We start from the raw sequence: 19,661 nt of genomic DNA, 5'->3' as shown, positions 1-19,661 counted from the left end.
CGCGGGTGAATTCTTAACCGAAGTCACCACGATGGAAAAGATGTTGTACCATCGCTCAGCTTTCTATGAAAGGCAAATGAACGCTGCTTCACCTTCGGACCAGCGCTCAGCTACGTATGACAGACACGCGAGTGCTGCTTCACTGACGGACGCGGTTGCCTTTGGAAACCTGGACGTTCTCCGAGACCTTATCCGCTCTGTGGTTCGTGAGGAGCTTCAACGGCTCAGGAGCCCACCTCAGCCCACACTGGGTTCCATTTCTGCCCTCGTGAGAAGTGAAGTGCAGCAAGCGATCCAAGGTCCCGTCGCAAGCAACAATGCGCTGCCTGTGACAGGGCAGTTGCAGCGGCCGTCCTATGCGGAGGCATTGGGGCGAGTCCCTGTCCGCGCTCCGACCCATTTCATCCCCGCCACGTCTTACGACGCGTCATACGTCCCGCCGCTCCCATCAGTGCAACCGATCCAACGTATGGAGGATCGGCGCCCGCTCGAAAGGAAATCTGACGTCTGGCGTACCCCGGACAGAAGGCCTCTGTGCTATCACTGTGGAGAAGCCGGTCACGTATACCGTGAATGCCCATACCACCGCATTGGACTGCAAGGTTTCGCCGCGAATTCGCCAAGGCCCAGATATGGCGAAAGGCCTAGGGCGATTGAAGAGTACCTGAACCAGCAGGGTATGCCACTGTTACCGCGGCGGCAGTCGCGCTCGCCGTGGCCCAGGCGATCTTCCCCAGCTCCTAGAAGCCCTATCATGGCAGCGCAGGGACGATCGCCAAGCCCTCGCCGGGAAAACTAAGAGCAGCGAGCTTCGGGGGCGAGGCCGCTGATAATCGCCCTTCCGAAGACCTCCCATCGACGCGAGCACGGTCTATTCAGCACGATTCAGCGACGACAGCAGCCGAACGCAGCGACAGACTCTCGCTAGTCATACCTGTTGTGCTCGACGGCCGCCACGTTAGTGCGTTATTGGATACGGGTGCCGACTACTCGATCTTGTGCGGAAAACTAGCGACGGAACTTAGAAAAGTTTTCACGCCTTGGTCTGGAACGCAAATTCGTACTGCTGGCGGGCATACCGTAACACCGTTGGGCATGTGCACGGTCATAGTACAAATTCGTGGGTCGACGTTTCCAGCCAGCTGCCCTATACTCCGCGATTGTTCTCGGGACCTCAACTTGGGCGTCGACTTTCTGCGAGAGTATGGTGCCGTTATAGACCTCCGGGCACGCACAGTGACTTTTTCGACAGAGAGAGCAGCGAACAGCCACGACGATTGCCGACGTAACGCGCTTCGGGTTTACGCGGACAGTGTAACTCTACCACCACGCGCAAGTGTCCTGGTAGCAGTCGTATGCGACAATCTGCGTGACGGTGAAGCTGTTGCAGAGGGCAATACCTCCCTTATGCTGAATCATGGTGTATGTGCAGCCCGCATTCTCATTATACTTCGAGGTGGGCATTCTGCGCTCCTCGTGACGAACTTCAGCCAGGAACATCGGTGCCTGTTTCGTCGTACTACTATCGCTTTTGCTGAGCCCATAGCAGACGCTGCTGAATGCTTTGCGTCTATGACAAAGGACAACCCAGCTCAGACGCTCAGCAACATCGACATCAATTCAGGCCTTTCGGAGGAGTGCTTCGCATCTTCTTCTAAGGTACGCCAGACGCCCATCACGAGACACCGAATAATCACGTATGACGATTCTCGTCCCATACGACAACTGCCTTATCGCGTATCGGCGAAAGAGCGCAACGTGATTAATGCACAAGTGAAAGAAATGCTTCACGATGACGTCATACAACAATCCCAAAGCCCTTGGTCGTCACCGGTGGTCCTTGTCAAAAAGAAAGACGGAACGCTTAGGTTCTGCGTTGACTATAGAAAGTTGAATAACGTCACAAAAAAAGACGTTTGTCCGCTTCCGCGGATCGATGATTCGTTAGATCGGCTGCGGCGAACCAAGTATTTTTCATCAATAGATTTGAAGAGCGCATATCGGCAAATAGAAGTTGACGAACGAGATCGCGAAAAAACTGCCTTTGTTACCCCGGATGGACTGTACGAATTTAAAGTACTTCCATTCGGCCTGTGTTCTGCACCGGCCACATTCCAGAGAATGATGGACACTGTTCTTACGGGTCTGAAGTGGCACAGTTGTTTAGTATACTTAGATGACGTCGTCGTGTTTGAGGCGACCTTCGAAGAACATGTGAAGCGTTTAGAGGCGGTACTTGAGGCGCTCCGCTCCGCTAATCTCACACTGAAGCCAGAAAAGTGTTACTTCGGTCACGAAGAGTTGAAGTTTCTCGGTCATGTCATGAACGCCGACGGTGTTCAGCCTGACCCAGACAAAACATCCGCTGTTGCTGCTTTTCCGACTCCTCGTGACAAGAAAGCAGTACGCCGCTTTCTCGGTCTGTGTGCGTACTATCGTCGCTTCATCGCAAATTTCTCCTGGATCGCCCAACCACTCATACGCCTCACGCGAGAAGACACAGCCTTCGTTTGGACGGACGAGCAGGACGCAGCTTTCAGCGAGTTATGGCAGCGCCCGCAGGAATCACCCGTGCTCGCTCACTTTGACGAGGACGCTGACACCGAGGTGCGTACCGACGCAAGCAACATCGGTCTTGGCGCTGTTCTCGTTCAACACCAGGAAGGCGTCGAGCGAGTGATCGCTTACGCCAGTCGCACCCTTTCACGTGCCGAAATTAACTACTCCACTTCCGAAAAAGAGTGTCTAGCGGTTGTGTGGGCCATCATGAAATTTCGGCCTTATTTCTACGGTCGCTTTTTCAATGTGGGGACAGACCACCATTTCTTGTGTTCGCTAGCCAACCTACAAGACCCGTCCGGACGACTTGCACGATGGAGTCTCCGTCTGCAGGAGTTCTATGTCACCATCGTCTACAAATCGGGCCGCAAACACGAAGATGCCGACGCGTTGTCGCGCGCTCCCATCAAAACTTGCGATAAGGACATAGACGAAGATGGCGCATTCCTTGGAGCCCTCACCGCATCTGACTTGATCATATGGCAGCGCGAGGACGGCGAAATACGCCCTCTCATCGATCACCTGGAAGGCAAGAATGTTACATTTCCACGACACCTTTCTCGCAGTCTCTCGACCTTCTGCCTCCGAAAGGGTGTCCTCTACAAGAAAAACTCGAGTGCCAGCAACAAAGAGTATCTATTGGTCGTACCTGCCACCCTCCGTGATGACATTCTCCTAGCCTGCCATGATGAGCCCATGTCTGGACACTTGGGATTTTCACGCACTCTTGCAAGAGTACGCCAGACGTACTACTGGCCCAGACTTTCTACCACGGTGAAGCGTTACGTGCAAAGCTGCCGTGAGTGTCAACGCAGGAAGTCGCCGTCTTTGAAGCCCGAGGGATTACTGCAACCCATCGCACCACCTAGCACACCGTTTGATCAAATCGGTATGGATCTTCTGGGACCCTTTCCCTTGTCAGCCAGCGGAAACAAGTGGACTATAGTCGCCACAGACTATCTAACACGCTACGCTGAGACGAAAGCTGTACAACGTGCCACCGCCTACGAAGTTGCCCAGTTCTTTATCGATCAGATAGTCCTAAGACATGGTGCCCCATCACATCTCATCAACGACAGAGGAACTGCCTTTACGGCCCAACTGACAGAGGACGTATTCGAGCTGAGCTGCACGCAGCATCGCAAGGCCACTGCCTATCATCCGCAGACCAACGGACTGACGGAACGGCAAAACAAAACCATTGCTGACATGCTGTCTATGTATGTAGACGTCCACCATAAAACATGGGATCAAGTCCTGCCGTACGTTACATTCGCGTACAACACCGCCATTCAGGAAACAACACGCTTCACACCGTTCCGTCTTGTCTACGGGCGCGAAGTCCAGACCACGCTAGACGCAATGCTCCCGCACGACACCGACGCATCACTTACTTCCGACGCCGAGCAACTTACTCAACACGCAGAGGAAGCTCGTCAACTTGCGCGCATACACATCACGACGCAGCAGAGTGCAGACGCGCGACGCTACAACCTTCGACATCGGCAAGTCGAGCACCAGCCAGGTGACCAAGTCTGGGTGTGGACTCCAACTCGTCGCCAGGGGTTGTCTGAGAAGCTGCTGAGAAGATGCTTTGGAGTGAAGTGAACTATGAGGTCATTCCCGACGGTGCCGCGTCGCCTCGGCGTCGACAGCACCACCCAGAGATAGTGCATGTTGTTCGCCTCAAACCGTATTTCGCGCGTTAAGGCGGCGCCAACCTGATCTCATACGACTTCCACACTTCCACCTTTTTAGTAAGCATCGTAGTTTCGTAACCATCAAGTCGATGCTTTTCTTTTGGCGTGGGGATAATGCCGCTAGGTGTCACGCGCCAGCGCTGAAAAAGAAGTGACTTGAACGCGCGCTCGGCAAGAGGTGGGCGCTGAAGAAGAAGAAGCAGAGGCTGAGGACGCCAGCTTGAGTTTTGTGTACGCCATCTTGGACAACTGTCTGTCTCGCCGACGCCGGGTACATCTTCAGTTTTCTTTTCGTGACACTATGAAATCTCTACAGATTTTAACGTTTTGTTTAAAATGCAACAAGCGTCATTCAAATAGGTCAGTCGGTTGTTTCATCAGTGTTTGAGCGTTTAAGGTGCGTTTGAACAGAAAAACTGAGACAGGCCCTGAGCTCCAGCTCAGGGCCAACCCCTAGCAGTATACTTACGATAGGATGATAAAGAAGCAATGACGTCGATGTAAGGACGAAGACTGTATGACAGTGCCGGCACGCTATGACAATTCTGAAAATATGACGATTGTAAAAGGATACCTTGGCGATGGCATGCCCACAATAGCTTGAGGATGACTGCGTGACGACGATCGCGTGGCGACGATAGCATTGAAAGAGCGAAATGATGAAGCTGGAATGGTGGTGATGAAAAGACCATGAAGGCCTCTTGGCGACTCTATGTCGACTAAGGCATGGTAACTATGTTACGACGAAGCCGTGATAACGAAGAAATGATGAGAGTAGGACGACAGATGCTGGATGATGGCGATTCAATGAAGACTACCCTATCAGAACCACGAATACATACCTAGTAAACCAAGCAATTGCACAACTCGGGGCCCTATAACGTAAAACTATTCCAATCTGTTTTTATTGCAATCTCCTGGTTACCAGGTTGGAAGGGCGGCTAAGGCCAGTTGGGCTCTCGACTAGGGTTCCCATATGGGAATACTTTATTTTCTTAGTACATTCTCTGATGCCGTCATTATTTTGCGCTAATGTAACATGATTAAAACATTGTCATCACGTCGTCGTCAAGTAGTTGCCTTCATGCATTCTTATTCATGCTGCCCTCTTCTTACTAGCTGAGTCATGCTAACAACGTCAGTGCGCCTTCACCGTTCGGTTGTCGTCATAACGCCATTGTCCCCCCATGGCTAGTCGTGATCCTATATTCCTCATGCTGTCGCCAACACGCTGTCGTCTTCATACCCTAATTATAATTTGAGAATTTTCTCTTTATCGTATACCATTGTGGTCATACTGAATCAGTGGATTGATCACATCGCCGTGATTGTGTCGTCGTACAGTCGACGTCATGCCGTTATCGTTATGGATGACCTTGGAAAGCGAGCGCCATAGCAAATCAGGGCGATACCGGAGACAGTGTGTGCCGGATATAGCTGAAGCAACGGAAGTATCAGAAAGATCGCTACCGGTTTTATTATATTGTCAATTAAGCAAGACAGTGTGCGGCTACACTTCTTCAATGCTACTCCCATTAACGTATACAGTCACCGTGGGATGGGCTTTGCCGTATGTTTTTTGTCAGTTATGAAGCAGTTAAATCGCCCTTCATCAGCTACGTCTTGTTGAGGACTGCCGCTTTATAAGTTACGACCTCTTATCATTAGTGCGACTGATGGTTTAGTTGCGTCTGTGGTCCCTTAAAAGCAAGTGAGAGGAAGAATTCCTTCCTTTTTTTTTTCTTCGCTCCACACTTTTGCTCCACATGGACGAGGAATCGCTAGTGTGTGCAAATTTATACGTTTCTGAGACTCCAGAGATCACGCATAGCTATCGAATGATTATCATGCAACTGCTGCTTTTCTCGAGCACTTATTTGATGGCCACTATCCAGTAGACTGGGAGCGTACACACCTTCTTGGTTATAGTTTGCACGCATTGAAGGTGCCTGCCATGATCGATTTGATCATGTGTATGTTCCTGAAAATGTCTAATCTGACATTCAGAACTATGCGATGAAGTCTGTATTTTGCAGAGACTATTGTTTAGTAGCTGTTTCATGGGGCCCCTGAAAATGTCTTACATTCTTTTGCAAACTGGGATTTGTGGCAGCTTGGTACACACTTGTCACTTTGTAAACATTTTGTGAAGAAGAAAAAGATAGTACTAGAGATCACACAATGTCGAAAGCTTCCGCAGTTCCCTCATAATTGACAAGCCAGTAGCTCAGAAAGACATAGGATTCGCAATCGGAATTCTGTACAAAAAACTTTGTTTTTCCCTGTTAGTTCAATATGACATCTCGTGGAGGTGCACATACAACGTTTACTAGACATTCACGCATGTCGTAAACAAAGCCCAAGCTATGACGCCAAGGTCGTCGAAGAATAGTCAGCTACTAGTCGGCTACAAGAAGCGCGGCCGAAGTACACTCCTACCTCTCGCATACGCGGAAGAACTTGGGAAAATCAGCAGCTATGATGACGATATCTCCGGTGTCGACTGAGATTATAGTCCTGCTGCAGCTCAGGTAGCCACCCAGATTCTGTAAGCCATCGTTAGAAAACCCAGAGAGCTGTTTGGGAACCATTTCAAGAGCGTGTTCCTTCACGAACTAAATGTACAAAGACAAGCAGCGACGTCCCATTTCTTTAGTAAGATCTTGATGAGGGCTAGTTGGTTCATACTTAGAACTGAGGTGAAACAGCGCGAAAAAGACGAGGACACAAGGAAACAAATACCGCAGACAACCGGTGTCTTCTTACCGGATCTTCTTACCGAAGTCGTGCACCAGTATCACCAATGCCAACGTAGTCCCCACGCTTGGGGAGGCTACAATTCCTGACCAAGTTAGGAGGACCCTGGAAAGAGGCCCGAAATACAGTTTTGAGCCAAAGCTTACTGCTCCACAGCTCCTAGCCATGGGTAGAAGCATATGTGACAGGGCTGAGGATAGAGACCGTGAACAAGTTGTCGGTGAAGACGTGGACTGCGTCCTAAAACATGCTCCGAGTGGAAAATCAGGTACGCTTCCCATAGAGAAAATTGTAAAGAGGCTAAAGAATGATGAGCTTGAAGTACTGCAGGCAGATAACGAAGGCGGCTTTGTTGTTCTGCCAAAAAACCTTATGAACCAGAAATCCAAGCAAGTTATTATTAAGAATTTCAAAGCTGTTCCCTTAGACCCGAAAAAGCAAAAGGAGGCCACCCTGAAGCTACTCAAAGACTTGCACCTAGACTCGTTACGGCATCTCGTTAAGAGACGGAGTTCCTTGATGTTTTCTTCACTTGCAAGACACACAAGCCTGAATACCTTTTCAGGGTTATTGTGTCCGAGAAGACGGCATGGCTATGTCATGTAGGAAAAGTTCTGCAAGGCCATCTCAAGATATTGCAGATAAATGACCCTTTCCTGGTAAGAAGCTCGGAAGAAGTTATCTTGGCCATAAATAAAGACCAGGGAACCGCACTAACCACATTTTCAAAAGATGTAGAGGACTTATATTATTCTGTGCCGCGAGTTGGTTTGATGTGCGATGTGCGCGATAGTATAGAAGATTTCGGAGAAGTTAATTTTCAGAATTCTGTATGTGTCAACAGCGACAATTTTTAGCGCTTTTAGAGTTTTATCTTCATTCAACTGCTGTTAATTATGATGGCCAATTCTACATCAAACGCACTGGCATCTGTATTGGATCAGCCATCACCCCCATTTTATGTGACATCTTTTTTTAGCCTTGGTTGACAATGTAATTTCTGCTAAGTTGGTGGACATGCCTGTAACACGAGTGTTTAGATATGTTGACGACTACTTAATTGTTATGAAGAAAGATAATTGTATCCATTTCCATGACGCGTATGAATTACGTATGAATTACGTAATTAATTACGTAATTCATTACGTGAGCGTATGAATTACGTGAGCGTATGAATTACGTGAGCGTATGAATTACGTTCACGTTTGAATTACCAATTAACAACCGCATTCAGTTTCTATATATTAACCTCTGTTTTTCTTTAAATGAGCACGTACGCTGGGGATATCACCCCAGATCTAAGAATACCTTCTTGCGTTACGACAGCGCACACCCTAAATTGATTAGGAGAGTCATAGCAACAACGTGCATTAAGGCAGCACTTAGTAAGTCATGTGAGCATGAGTGCGACCAAAGTCTTTAAATCAGATATCGCGACTACAGAACGCAGGCTTTCCCAGTTCTGTGATCACTTCTGTATGCGAAGCAATTTTAAGAAAGAGAAAAGAAGTTCCGATGCTTCGCAAAAAGAAAACAAAGACAAAAGACAAGCGCACGAGGTGCCATACGTACACAAGTTGTCACACAATCTGAAGAATGTTTCCAATAGACATAATATTAATTTGGTTTTCAGTGCCCCGTATAAGTTGTCCTCGATATGTAATCGCATGAACAAGCGCGAAAGGCACCTGCGCACTACAAATCATAAAACTCGTTTCACTGAGTGCAGGCGCAACGCCAACTATCAAATACCGCTCAGCTGTGAAAAATCTTATACAGGTCAAACAGGACAGTGCTTCAATGAAAGAGCTCGTCAGCACAGCACTAACCTAAAGAATGGCTATGGGAGTCATTTAGCTGGACACTGTAATAAATGTCAATGCACCGCCCCCCATATAAAAGGAAAATATTCATAGGGAAAGGAAAGGGTAAAAAGGAAAGAGAAATAGTAGAGGCCTTTCGTATAAGAAAGGAAGGAGATAAATGTGTAAGCACTCCCTCTCTTGGCTTGGGAAAAGAAATCACATTTTTGGAAGAAAGAATAAAATGTTGTTGATTTGCAAATGTTTTTGCGACTGATGTGCGCATGCCTATGCTGAGAAAAGTATAAATGTGCGGCGAATTTCAAATAAACTTCCAGTTGGCAGTAACAGCGCTTGTCTGTTGTATTTGTTTCCTTGTGTCCTCGTCTTTTTCGCGCTGTTTCACCGCAGTTCCCATTTCTTTCTTGGAACACGCCGACAGGGCGTGGTTGAAGAACCAAAAGTCATCCCTATCGTTCAATTGCTTAACTTTGGAACTCCATTGTACACCGGGTTGTGGTTAGTGAACCGAGTTCCACTGGGGCAATCGGTATTGCAAATCAAGCACTAATAAAACTGCCCTCTTGGTCAACCACAAATTCGCTGGCCAAAAAAACGACAGCTGTTCTGTTCGGACCGAAAAATTGTAAAGTCACTGTAGACTTAACATCATACCTTAATACATCGATTATTCAAGTTGTTCTTGGGGTTGTATTGTGCAACATTTGGCGTGGAATACCCAGCGAGTTTAGTCGCTGTTAAATATCCCGTGTGAGCGGAATATTGTGCGGGTAAGATCTGATCTCCGTGGAAACATCAAGCTTCTTCTATACAAGTCGTTACTTCTAAGTGAAGTTACCTATTCCCATCTTGTTTGGGGTACTACGGCTTTTAATAATATCACCACACTACATGGGATACAATAAAAGGCCGTCCGTAGTATTCTGGATGTTCCCCACGACACCCATACGCACTCACGTTTTAAAGAACTGAATGAATCTACTTCCTATGCCTGATATTTACGAGCAAACACTAATTAACCAGTATAGGAAAGTATTAACAAAAGCAAAAAAGAACGTTAGTTACTCTCTCGAAATTCAAATGAAGAGATACGATGCCTAATACCCGCACTTGCACACTCTGGGGGATGCCACGGGCAAGGACTAATCACACCTACCAAATGATGCAGTTTAGATTACCGTCTCGTCTAAGCAAAATCTGCTTTGTCTAAACATTCGCTATAGCGCTTTTTTATTTCCTTTCTTTTTTCCGCAGCAAGCAGAAGAAAAAATAAGATTGCAGCGCGTCTCGCGTTGCACATTTGTTGATTTCATGTATGTACAACGTGCGTGCGAAATTAGACTTTGCTTCCTTCTTTTTTTTTCTTTGTGTTTCAATTGTATCATTACATACGTTCATTTGATATGTTCTATATGTCCATTATTTTTCACTTGTGTTCATTCTATATATGTGCATTATGTTTGTCGCTTACCTTAGTAGAACTCAGTTGACTAGAACAGAAAATCTAGCACTTCACCCTGTTAAAAAGGGCAGCGGACTCTGTCAAGCCATATCAAGGCTTTATTTTTCATCAAAATTGTGGTGTTGCAATAAATTGAATTGAAATATTTTCCTGAAAATATATAAGTACTGTCCATTGTTTTTTGTTACGTGCTCGTTCTGATATCTCATGTATGTTGCATGTAAGTGCGTATTACCAGCCGATGTTCGTCCAATAATATTACTGAAATTTGTCACATAAACTGGGGACACGTAAAGGTGTCCAAAGTAGTACTTCGCCGCCAGGGTAGAAAATCACACTGTGGCGGGTGGAGTCGTAGCGCTGCTTGCGAGCATCTTGGGAGATGTCGGTGTTAATGTGAGCGATGTAGTGGCAGTGGGTGAGGCGGGAAACAAGTTGTTTAAAAAAGGCATTGCCGATGAGATAGGAGCCGAAATGAAAAATGCATCAAGGGCGAAAGTTGGTGAGCGGCCGTAGACAGGAGGGAATGGGGAAACGCTGGTGGAACGTAGAGGGGCAGTGTTATAGGCAGAAGTCAAAAATGGTAGGATTGAATGCGAGTTTGTGTGGTTCAGGCTGGTGTACATTGAGATCATGCCGGAGAGTGTACGATGGAAACGCTCGGTAAAGCCATTGCTTTGTGGATGGTAGCTGAAAATTGCCTTATGTACAGTGCCGGTAGCTCGTAGAACTTCAACAAGAATGGAAGAAAGGAACACCTTGCCGTGGTCGCTGAGAAGAATGCGTGGTGCTCCATGGCGTAAAAATATTGTCACGTGGAGTGACGTATGAAACCCAATAGCAATACTGTGAAAGATGAAACTAACTTTATTGGGCGAACCTGTGGGAAAAAAAAAAAAAAAACAGGCTGCACTTGAAGAACGGCGACAACGGCGAACACAATCGGCGATCATGAAAATCTGATCAGCAGGTCAAGCGCGTCCGCTTTTTATACATCACTCGTCCAATGTTCCGAAGTAATCACTGAAGGCCGCGTGCCTTCAACAAAGTTGTACATTATTCGCGTCGCACGCTCATGCAATCAGATTACACAAGGTTTGGTCAGACAGCGGATGGAAGCATCGGTAATATCCAGAAACTTCCGATACATGCAGGTGCATCCTGCGCCATGCGATAAAATTTATTAGGCGGTGAAACGTGACGCCCGATAAAGACAAACAAGTACACGTGTCAATACACCCTCTTAAAAAGCATCGACCGGATGCTGCAAATGAAAGTAATAAAGAAAAACACCTGTAGCAAAGAGAACAAAAAAGTAAGGAAGTTCGTCAGCGTCCGTAAAATGGTTGAAGGCGCACCATGTGGACCACTTCAGATCGTGCATGGCGCAGCGGTGAATGCCAAATGCCGTTTGGCACGACCTCATAGTCCAGTGCACCAATACGTCGAATGACCTTGTAGGGTCCGAAATAGTGTCGCCATAGTTTCTCCTTCAGTCTTCGTCGGCATATCGGGGTCCAAACCCAAACTCGATCGGCGGGCTTGTACTCGACGAAGCATCGTAGGAGGTTGTAGTGTCGGCTGTCGGCACACTGCTGGTTCTTGATCCGTAGGCGGGCTAGCTGTCGGGCTTCTTCTGCGCGCTGGAGATAGGTAGCGGCGTCAGATTATCTTCGTCAGTGACGTGCGGCAGCATGGCGTCGAGTGTCGTCGTCGGGTTCCTGCCGTAAACCAGCTTAAACGGCACAATCTGTGTTGTATCTTGCACCGCCGTGTTGTATGCAAAGGTTACGTACGGCAGGACCGCATCCCACGTCTTGTGCTCGACGTCGACGTACATTGCTCGCATTTCGGCGAGGGTTTTGTTCAGGAGCTCTGTGAGACCATTCGTGTGTGGGTGGTATACACTTGTTCTGCTGTGGCTTGTCTGGCTGTATTGCAGAATGGCTTGGGTGAGCTCTTCTGTATGGGCTGTTCCTCTGTCCGTGATGAGGACTTCTGGGGCGCCATGTCGCAGCAGGATGTTCTCGGCGAAATATTTCGCCACTTCGGCTGCACTTCCTTTCGGTCGAGCTTTAGTTTCAGCGAAGCGGGTGAGATAGCCCGTCGCCACGATGACCCACTTATTTCAAGATGCTGACGTGAGAAGCGGTCCCCACAAGTCCATCTTGATCTGCTGAAATGGTCGGCATGTAGGTTCGATGGTCGGCATGCAAGGATTCGAAGTAATCCTGCTGGCCTTGTCGTTGGTGTCTTGCGTCGCCGACAGCCTCGGCATGTTTGACGTAACGGGCGTCATCGGCGGTCAGACGCGGCCAGTAATACTTTTTCTGCATCCTTGACAGCGTCCGCAAGAATCCGAGGTGCCCAGCGGTTGGATAGTCATGTAAGGCGTGCAGTACTTCTGAACGCAGCGATAACGAAACAAGAAGGTAGTTGGTGTGGACTGGTGAGAAGTTTTTATTCCCGAGCAGGTGGTTTTGTAGCGTGAACAAAGAGAATCTGCGCTTAAATGCCCTAGAGACAACATCGGTGTTCCCTTCCAATCCTCGACGAGGCCTTTTATCCCCGGGTCTGTTCGTTGCTGCTTAGTGAAATCTTCCGGCGCCTATTATTCCACGGAAGGCACGTCGTCTTCAGACGGGGGATCGACGCGGGCGCGTGATAGGCAGTCGGCATCCGAGTGTTAACGTCCGGACTTGTAGATTACCGTGACGTCATATTCTTGCAGTCGGAGGCTCCACTGCGCCAGCCTTCCTGAAGGTTCCTTTAAGTTAGCTAGCCAACACAACGCGTGATGGTCGCTGACCACTTCGAATGGCCTGCCATATAGGTAAGGGCGGAATTTTGTTGTAGCCTAACTGATGGCGATTCAATTCTTTTCAGTCGTAGAATAATTGCCTTCCGCTTTTGTCAGCAACCGGCTAGTATAAGATATCACCCGTTCAAGTCCGTCTTTCCTCTGCACTAGGTCGGCACCGAGTTCTCATTTACTGGCGTCAGTGTGGATTTCGGTATCAGTGTCGTCGTCGAAGTGTGCAAGTACCGACGGCGACTGCAGGCGTCGTTTGAGTTCTTGAAATGCGTCGGCCTGCGGCGTTTCCCACTTGAACTCGACATCACATTTGGTTAGATGGGCTAGCGGTTCCGCGATGGGTGAAAAGTCTTGCACAAAGCGCCTATAGTAGGTACACATGCCAAGCAATCTACGCACTTCCTTCTTGTCGATGGGCTGCGGGAACTTTGCGATGGCAGCTGTCTTCTGCGGGTCAGGGCGGACTCCTGATTTGGTGATGACGAGGCCTAGAAACAGAATCTCATCTTAAGCAAAGCGGAACTTTTCTGGCTTCAGAGTAAGCCCTGATGACTTGATAAACCTCCAGTACTGTCGCAAGCCGCCTATAGGCTGTTGCACATGCTGCGACTGCAACGACGAAAATCGGTGCTGTCGAACGCGTCGCAATGCGATTATTAGTGGGCTCATTTCACTTGATTGCGATTTCAACAATGTGACTGGTGCGACGCCCAGGGTTGCTTACTGGCAGGTATCGTGGCACACGCTGCATAACTCTTTTATTGTAATGAATAAAACGTTTATACTATAATATTATTGATTTCTCTTGATTAGAAGCAAATAATATGTACATTTACTAATTTAAAAACGTTAGTTAAGATTTGTCTTGGAGTGCGTGACGGCGGTTTCTGTAGTTTATGGTGACATCGCACATGTCAACAGCTGTTCACAGGTGGTTCAGCGGTTTCTTATTCTACGGTTCAGCGCTGTTAGTTGTCTTGTCTACCTTCTATGACTGTTTCGTTCTGCCTGCGCTACAACAATCTACAAGACGACGTATCGACAAGTTCATATAGCTACCTTCACCCCATATGCAGCATTCGGAATTCGGCTGCCATGAAGTCGTGTCAGCCCAACAAGATCCTCGCGCTACCCGTGCTCGGCATCAGCTTCTGGAGAAATGATGCGTATATATTGCCCATGATTGCGCATATGTGGTGCCTGCTCCTAGCCATATTCTTACGCCAAACGCAACAAGAAGCACCAACCCGAACGCCCGCGTGTTGCCCCTGAACGAAGCTGCAAACAATTTGTGTGATTACGACGTGGAATGAAAATTGTCTTGTGAAATTCAACCTTAGCGCTAGCCTGGTTCATCTACCGCCGTGCTTGCACTGCGAATATATATATATATATATATATATATATATATATATATATATATATATATATATATATATATATATATATATATATATATATATATATATATATATGGGAGCCTTATAAATATTTCTAAAGGCGCAAAAGCCGACGCATCAAATGTTTCGAGCAGTTACCGTCACTTTTGTAGAAACCTGTACGTTGTAAGGTAGCATTCTAAAAGACACGCTTCTCTTCCATTTTGTGGTCCCGTGTCTCGCGCTGGTAGTATACTCAGAACTTCTTGCAAGAATACCATGTCAATACCCGCTATTCATAATGCAGGATCGTAGGCCCACGGCAGGCGCATTTGCCGTAGAATTTTTCAGCTTTCTGCTCAGCCTCGCACGCCTCTCACGGTCAGCCTGTTTTGTGGAATAAATAATATTATAATAATAATGTTACTGGATATTATAGTTTCTTCACTGTAATTTGTAGCAATCATCCAGATTTCTTAAGCTAGTCTTGCATTTAACCTGCATTAGATCAACATTGTTCGACATGCTTATGGGAGTCACTTCAATCTAGATTGCTCAGCCAAAGAAAGTACAAATGAAAGTCTCAATTTTTATTCCAACTTGGTATTCCTAAACAGATTACATTGGCAGAATTTTATGCCTGCTTGCATTTCCTGCAATTCAATGTTTAGAAGTGGAAAAACTGATTCCTTTTCTTGCTGTCAAAAGGCTGCTTCAATGTCGATAGCAATTATTCATTTCGAAAGTGTCAAGCAATGACTATATGTCTAAGCTTATCAATGCGTTTTTCCACAAACACAGTTAAGTTTTTCTCTCCCTCTCATTGACAGCCATAGAATGAAACCGTTCACTTTCATAAGTATCAGGATGCAAACAATCTGGAGTTTGTCCTGAGCATTTGTCTGCATCCTATATTGTGCATGTTTGTATCAAGTTCTGGTGTACACTCGCAGTGATCTACAGATATTGTTATATTGCCACAAACAAATGTATTTACCTCTGTTTTCAAATCTACAATGTGGCCATGCAGTGACGACTACATTAATAAGCAAAAAAAGAACTGCAGATTTAGTGTACGTGTTGGAATCGATGTGAAGTTCTTGTCAAGTGGTCAATTAAATGCTGTTAAAGTAACTGCGATATATACAATTTGTCTTATTTTCAACAATCCAACATGTCATCTTTTCCAACGTTTCCTTATGCACCGCATAGGTTACAACCTTAATGTCTTGTAATCTTTATGCATTACACTGTTCACAAACCATACCGAAACGCAAACGGCAGGTAATGTAGATGCACGCTGCGAGGCATCAACACAGTGACGTATGCTGAGCAAGGAATGGTGCGAGGTGTATGCAGAGTAATGAATGACGTGCTTACGTACTTATTTATTTATTTACCTCGCAGGCTGCAAGGTTCAAGTATTATGCAAGGGGGAATAAAAAAGTTGTTACAAAAGGAAGAAGGACACAACATTAAGAAAAAAAACCAGCAAAAGAAGCAGTACCAATACTTTCACCAACTAGTCCAACGAGTTTTACTGGCACAACATTACACAATACTTAACAAACAATAACAAAAAATTACTGCCCATGCACCTTGTACAGACGGTAAACCAGCGAAGCTGAAATATGTGGCCCCGGTGTTTATCGCTGGGTTAATTCCAATCATTTATTCAAGTCTTTCTATATTATTGGTTATGTCTGTGTTTCTTAATGAGGTTATGCACATATTTGGCTTGGGTTTATCACATTGTTTATTTGGAATATCACACATCGGACTTTGCAAGATCACCATCATGGAAAGTGCAATGAGTGGTTCATTGTGTTAATACAGTGGGTCCATCAAATTATTTCTGAATTATGTTGCGCATTTGTGTTTTATAATGCGTTAATTGTAATGGTTATGGCTCAGTAATGCACTGTAGTTACCAAGTGACACACCGGGACTGCCATTTCATTTAATTAAATACAGGGACACATTTTTGAACCTATCAGGAAGTCGGAGAGAGACTGCTGCATGCGTGGCCTGCTGCTAGAGAGAAACAATGTCACTATCAGTCTTGCCAATGGCCCACCACACCTTTGCTGCGAGATAATAATGCCATCATGGTTCTTTCTTAACACCGTCCCCCTCTGCTTCCCTTCCCTGCAATAATACGTAAATAAATGTATGCTTGAAATGCATAAGCATTTCTATGTCTACCCAACAAGAAATTTCTCTGTCCATCATGCAAGACGAATGCAATGGCTCACACCCCCTTAAACAATGGCTCATACCCCTGCTGTAAGGTTTTTGGGATCGGACCATGAGTGTTTCGCCTAGGCATATACAGCTTCACTGTAAAAAGAATGAACACCTTTCTGCTAGAGACCAAGGCGTACTAAGAAGTGAAATTTTATTGAACATGCCGAGTAAATGCTGGTTGGCAAGCAATAAATCGAAGTTACACAAAAGCAGAATAAAAACTGATGTGTGTTCATACAGATCTCAACAGAAAACGCGTCCATCTCTGAAAGTGTAACAGAGGCCATGCTGACAACATTCTCCCAGTGTATTTGCATCTACAGCTTCCATAATTTCTCTTGGCAACCGCTCTTCACAGAATGCCAGCTTCTTCCTCTCCAATGCACTCTCTACATCGGAGCATGCATTGTAGAGAAAGAAGCTAGCATTCTGTGCAGATAGGCCACCTAGAGAAATTATGGAAGCTGTAGATCTAAAAATGCTGGGAGAATCTTGTCAGCACGGCCTCCGTTAGAAATGGATGCATTTTCTGCCAGGAAACCCACATTAATTTTTGCTTCTCCTTTTTGTGCATGCTCGGTCTATTGCTTGACAGCAAGTATTTACTCGGTGTGTACATTACACTTTTGGTTGTTAGATCATCTCGGTTTTCTTTTTCATCCTATGTGTTCTCTGGTCCCATTTGCAGCCAGGCTATTCATTATTTTTTTAGACTGCAACAAGTCACTTTAATGACCCTTGTGATGCTTATATGTGCCTTATAAAATCTTTTATTTGGCCAATGTAGCAAGAACGTATAGTGTGAAGCAGTAAGAACAGGTCACGCTAACTTTTAAGTAAAAGGTTTATTGGGAAAATGCAGTGATCTACAAAGGTTACCAGAAAGTAGTACAAAAATAAAACCTGATAAAGACTAGTGCTTGATGAAACCAAACATAAAAGCGGGAAAGGGAGAAAATACATATAGATATACGAGGCCAGGGAAAAAAAACATTGTGATCACGAAGTGTGCATCCGGCTACATTCCAGGAAGCTCATTTTTTTTCTAATGGCATGGAACTGGAAGAATGTGCTTGTATAAGCAAGCTGTCAGTCTCTCTACTGGAATAACAGTATTTCTTGAAAGGTGCTGGCATGCAGGATTGGCAATTGTAATGATTCTTTTCCTGCACTTGGAATTTTTCTGTATTTTCTTCCTGTTGCATTTTTATTTATGTTTGGCAGCATCAAGCACCAATATCTATCTATCCTTCAAAGATGTCTTTCTTTTTCCGGGGAAAACACGGGGAAGGCGGAAGATGGAAATTGACGACGATGAGCAACAGGAAAACAAGGTGAAAGTAGGAGCCAACGTTTCCACAAGTGGACCTTGAAGAAAAGTCCACTTGTCGAAACGTTGGCTCATGCTTTCACCTTGGTCTCATTTTGCTCATCGTCTTTTTTTTCTGTTATTTTGTATAACTCGCCACATTTTTACGAATGAAGCTCAATTGAAAGTTAGGCCTCATCCTGTTGATACTGGTTCATTGTAGGCGCTCTTGCAACATTTGTGTGTGTGTGTGTGTGTGTGTGTGTGTGTTTGTGTGTGTGTGCGTGTGCGCGTGTGTGTGTGTGTGTGTGTGTGTGTGTGTGTGTGTGTGTGTGTGTGTGTGCGTGCGTGCGTGTGTGTGGATTTGGTTGTGAAATCGAGCCCTTGGGCAGACGTATCATTCTTCTCTTGTGCAGCCTTATGAATTCATTAACTATAGTGCAACAGAAATAATGATGGAAAAGAACAAAGTGAACACGCAGAGCGCTTCGTTCTTGTCTGTTGTCTATCTGTTGCACTTTAGTTAATAATGGATACACACAAACTCATCCAGTTTTCAGTTATTATGTCGGGCTTATAAGCCCGCTTGTGTCCTGGAATATCTGCATGGCTATGTAACATGTAATTTAATTTCTTGCCATGTGCTTACAAGTCGCGTGTCAATCTCCTGATTTTCCTGACAATCTCGTGTGATGTGCAAGCCCAGACAGTTTCTAATGAATCCATGCAGGGTGGTGTATAGGGTGCTGCTTTGATTGCTTTCAGTTCAGCTTTTCTAGGTGTAGGATGACCTGGAATGGTACTCACTTATATGGTGTTTAGTTTTATGTAGTGTTATATTACTGTTAGACTGCTATTGCCACATCAGTGTACTAGGTGTGCCTAATGTTTGCTTGCATATTCATGATTAGCAACATCCTTTCTGTGTCTGGCAGTTGCAAATAGTCTCCTGACCTAACTGTTTGCCGCCATATTTAACGGTATGGGCCTGTTGTGTTTCACGTTCAGGTGCTCCCGGCGTTGTTTCTAAAGGGAGGGGTAGTCGTCTTTGCATCTCATATGCCAGCTGACACAGCATCTTGGGACCAGGTTCTGAGCTCTTGAGGCAAATAATTTGCGTTGCAGGGTGCAACTCTACTGTGTCTAGGTGCTTGTTCGTTTTCTGTTTCTCATAGAGGTCTTCAAGCATGGTAAAGCCGGAAATACCTGTTACCCGATGCCTGTATTCAATGCGTTGTCTCTTTTGTGCGCTGCTGGTAATTCATACCGTACCATACCTTGGACACAAGCTCAGCATCTGCGATTTTCCATAGTATCCGCTCGTCCAGCTCCCGTGATTTCAAGATTATTCTTTTCACCAGGTGTAGAATTTGCATCCAGGAACGGCATAATTCTTTCACCCACATGCTGGCTGTGCTGCCATGGTCTTACAGTAGCTGAGGATTTATGGATGTTGACTTGCAGGTGCGTTTCTCCAGCTATTCAGAGCACAATATGCAATATGGAGTAGTTCTTGATTGTAGTCTTCTTTCCGACGTCGATGTAACCGACTTATCAGAAAGCGAGAGGCCAGACTGGCCAAGAAACTCTGCAGTGTTGTCGAGGGCTTG

This window comes from Dermacentor albipictus, chromosome 8 (genome assembly GCF_038994185.2).
Source record: "Dermacentor albipictus isolate Rhodes 1998 colony chromosome 8, USDA_Dalb.pri_finalv2, whole genome shotgun sequence".
Lineage (NCBI taxonomy): Eukaryota > Metazoa > Arthropoda > Arachnida > Ixodida > Ixodidae > Dermacentor > Dermacentor albipictus.
This window is presented reverse-complemented; position numbering follows the sequence as displayed.